The sequence below is a fragment of the Hypanus sabinus genome (assembly GCF_030144855.1).
Source record: "Hypanus sabinus isolate sHypSab1 chromosome X2 unlocalized genomic scaffold, sHypSab1.hap1 SUPER_X2_unloc_24, whole genome shotgun sequence".
In the NCBI taxonomy this organism is placed as follows: domain Eukaryota; kingdom Metazoa; phylum Chordata; class Chondrichthyes; order Myliobatiformes; family Dasyatidae; genus Hypanus; species Hypanus sabinus.
In genome coordinates, this window is record NW_026778995.1 from 318373 (window position 1) to 322500 (window position 4128).

The window sequence follows — 4128 nt, forward strand, 5'->3', positions numbered from 1 at the left end:
CACCCGCACTGAGTCAGTTTAACGGGGACAAGCCGGGGCGGTGCTGACTGGAAAAGGGAGGTCAAGTTGAATCTTGGAAAGACCGTAAGACATAAGAGCAGAATGTGGCCATTCCGCCCATCGATTCTGCTCCGCCATTCTATCATTGCAGATCCCGGATCCCACTCAACCCCATACACCTGCCTTCTCGCCATGTCCTTTGATGGCCTGATCGATCAGGAAATGACCATCTTCTGCCATAAATATACCCACAGACAGCTTCCACCGCAGCCCGTGGCAGTGTATTCGACCGGTTCACTACTCTCTGGCTAAAAATATTCCTGCTTACCTCTGTTCAAAAACATCTCCCCTCAATGTTGAGGCTGTGCTGTCTACTCTGGATACCCCATCATATGAAACACATGCACCCTGTCTCGTCCCTTCAACACTCGGTAGGTTTCGATGAGATCCTGCTTCCTTTCTGAGGTATGGGACCAAAAACATTGACAAAACTCCAAGTACGGCCTAACCTGTGTATTATAAAGGATCAGGATTATATACTTAATTAAATATTCCATTCCTCTTCAGAAAAGCCAACAATGTATTTTCTTTCTTTAAGACTTAACCTGTGAAATACCTTTCTGGGTCTCTTGCACGAGTCCCCCCACAGCTCTGATATTTGAATTTTCTCCCCATTTAAACACTAGTCTGCACTATTATTCCTTTGACCAAAATGTATTATCATACATTTCCCAACACCGTATTCAATCTGCCACTTTTTTAACCAATCCTTCTGTTGTCTAAGTCCTGTTGCAATCACATTGTTTCCTCAGCACTACTTTCCCCTCCACCTATCATTGTATCATCCGCAAACTTTGCCACAAAGTCATCAATTCCATTATCTGAATCGTTGATACACAATGTGAAGAGTAGCAGTCCCAATACTGACCCCTGAGGAACACTAGTCACTGGCAGCCAGCCTGAAAAGGCCCATTTTATTCCCACCTGATGCCTCCTGCCTGTCAGACATTCCTCTGTCCATGCCAGTATCTTTCCTGTAACAACATGGGATTTTATCTTTCTCGGCAACCTCATGTGTGGTACCTTATCAAAGGCCTTCTGAAAATCGAAGTAAATGATATCAACTGCCTCTCATTTGTCCATCCTCCTTTTCACTTCTTCACTGACCTCTAACAGGTTTGTCAGGCACGATTTCCTTTTACAGAAACCATGCTGACATTGACTTGTTTTATCATCAGTCTCCAAGTACCTCGGAAACTCACCCTCGTTAAATGATTACAATACTTTCCCAACCACGGAACTCAGGCTGACTGGCCTAGAAATTCCTTTCTTTTGCCTTCCTCCCTTCGTAAAGAGTGCAATTTTCTACTTTCCGATCCGACGGGACCATGCCAGAATCAAGTGATCCTTGAAAGACCGTGACCAATGCATCTGTATCTCTTCAACAGCTTTTCTCAGGACTCTGGGTTGTCGTCCATCTGTTCCAGGTGACTTGTCTACCTACAGACCTTTGAGTTAGTCACACGCTTTTTCCTTTGTAATAGAAAAGGCACTCGCTCCTTCTGTGTCTTCCACAGTGAAGAATGATGCAAAGTATTCACTAAGTTTCTCTGCCATTTTTTGTCCTCCATTACTACCTCACCAGCATCATTTTCCAGTGCTCCAATATCAGCTCTCATCTCCCTTTCGCTCCTTATGTAGCTAAAATATAATATCCTGTTTTATATTATTGGCGAGTTTGCTCTCGTGTTTCTCCTTTACCATTCTTATGGCTTCTTAGTTGCCTTTTGTTGAACTTTAAAAGCATCCCGATGATCCAACATCCCGCTCAATTTTGCTACTTACATGCCATTTCCTCAGCTTTTACACAGGCCTTTTGATTAATTTTTGGAAGTTCGACTGTAAAGTTTTATGAGATTATTTTATTTAGATTTCTTGTGCAAGTTATACGCAAGTTTCTGAGATACAAGAAAGCACAAGGCAGTATTTATCAATTCTTATTATAATTAAGAATATTTGCTATGAGATAGGTGCCGGGGTGGGTAAATTACTATTTACAGATGATGGAGGTTTATGAATTTGAGATAGAAATGTCAATTTAACTGTATATAGGATGCCATTAGCAATTAATCAGTTGGCAAATAGATGGGACTTAAGCTTTCAGCGGCAAAAAAACACAAGTCAAATGTTTTATAAACAGGATTAATAGACCTGCGCTTGATTTGAAATCATCTGATCAAACTCTTGAAGACGTGTAAGTGGTGAGATTTCCAGACAGGTGGATGCACAATGAGCTGACAGGGAAGCACCGTATCAGTAAAATAATTGATAAATGTAAAGGAGCAATAAATATTCTCGGTGTCTCTGTGGATATTCTTCGGGTGCGACATGAAAATCTCTGCTGACCATTTACATTTGTTTCATTAGATCTTGTCTTGATTCTGTGGCTGATGGATCAGCTTCATCTCCAACTTTCAAATGTTTGGCTGTGAGACAAGATTCTGTTATGGTGCAGTAAAGTTGTCTGCTGTTTCAGGTTTACTGATTGATTTTTCGGAGGTTGAATTTAATGTTAATGTACTGGTTTAATTTGAAGGAGCAAAGAAATGATCATCCTGTTAGGGGTGTGTCGGAGGACTGTTGGGAACATCACAAGAAGAGTGTTATAGTTTAGGGTGCTTGGGTTCTTATTACGCTGGGAATGTGGGTTCGTTGAATTATGCAATCTGTCCCACTGTGGCATTCCCGGCAACCCCAACTTGTTTTTGTAAATGCCTTTAATGATTTTGGGATACACGGTTTAATAAAGTCTCGGGACTTGTTACGCCTTGAAATCTGTTTGTTCATTGGTACATTAAGGAAATTTATTGTGATGTGTTAATACAGAAGGATCAAAATATAATTTAACTGGGGTTGTTAGTGTGGCTGTTTTTGTGCCCACATTATAGGTAACGATAAAGAAACGACATTGACCGATTTCTGGAGAACAACATTCTCGATACACTTTCAGATGAAGCACGTGACCCCATCGTGAACTTGGTCACATCCTCATCATGGAAGACAATCCAATTGATGTCATCCAAGCGGTCCTGCAGCATGAAGACCGATTGGTCGGACCAACAGTGGACGGATCACCTATGGCCGCTTCTTGTTTCAGTTTTTGCCTGTACATCGGCAGAAGCCGGATCAGAGAGTGATCTGATTGTTGAAGTGTGGTCGGAGGAGCACTTTGTAAGCGTTATGGAAAGGTCGAGTGTGCCAGATCCCCGAGCGCTCACCTGGATGTGCTGACAACACTTCGGAGAGGCTTCAGTCAGCGATGCTGGATTAAAGTCAGGGCGACAATGAAGGCAGCCTCTGGGTGGGCAGTCTTCAGCGTGTTGAGGGTTTCGTACAGTTCCTTGAGAGCCAGGTCAGGATCAGCCTGGGGCAGAATGTACACTGCTGTGATGATAACACCATGAACTCCCTGGGCAGCCAGCAGGGTCTAAACAGCTGCTCCACATCTGGGCAACAAAGGATTGGAGCACATGCATATTCTGGGGGTTGCACCAAGCATTGTTGTTGACCATGAAGCATACCCCACCTCCTTTACTCCTGTTTCCACCTGTCCACAGGGAACAGGGAGAACCCAAAGGGTTCGATGGCGTGGTCCGGTGTCTCCTCCGTCAACCAGGTCTCCGCAAAGCACAAAACATTACGTTCTTTTGTTTCCCGCTGGTGAGAGATTTCACTTATCAGTTCACACAGCTTGTTGTCCACGGACTGGGTTCTCATCATGCTGTGAATATGGGTTCGCTGGATTATGCAATATGTCCCACTGAAGCGTTCTTGGTAACCCCACATTGTTTTTCTCAATCCCTTTAGTTGATTTTAGCATACACAATTTAATGAGGTCTCAGGATTCTGTTATGCTTGACAATCTTGATTCGTCAGTATATTGTGGAAAATTATAATGATGTGTTAAACATTGCTGCAGAAGAATCAAAAGATAACTTAACCGGGATGACAGTGTGGCTGTTTTTTGTTCATGAATTACAAGTAACGATAAAGAAACGATTTACCAACCATTTATCAGTATATACAGTAGAATTTGTTTCCATCATTTTAGGCTTACGGTGGGTGGTG

The 4128-nt window shown here is 42.8% G+C and overlaps 1 long non-coding RNA gene across 1 annotated transcript in view; it reads right to left on the minus strand.

Annotated features, from left to right (window-relative positions):
- Positions 1 to 376: 376 nt before the first annotated feature.
- Positions 377 to 4128, minus strand: part of LOC132385819 (uncharacterized) — a 13589-nt gene continuing 9837 nt past the window's right edge. Inside the window, exon 3 of the long non-coding RNA XR_009509302.1 lies at positions 377 to 509. This is a non-coding gene — a long non-coding RNA (uncharacterized LOC132385819). The remainder of the gene's footprint in view (positions 510 to 4128) is intronic.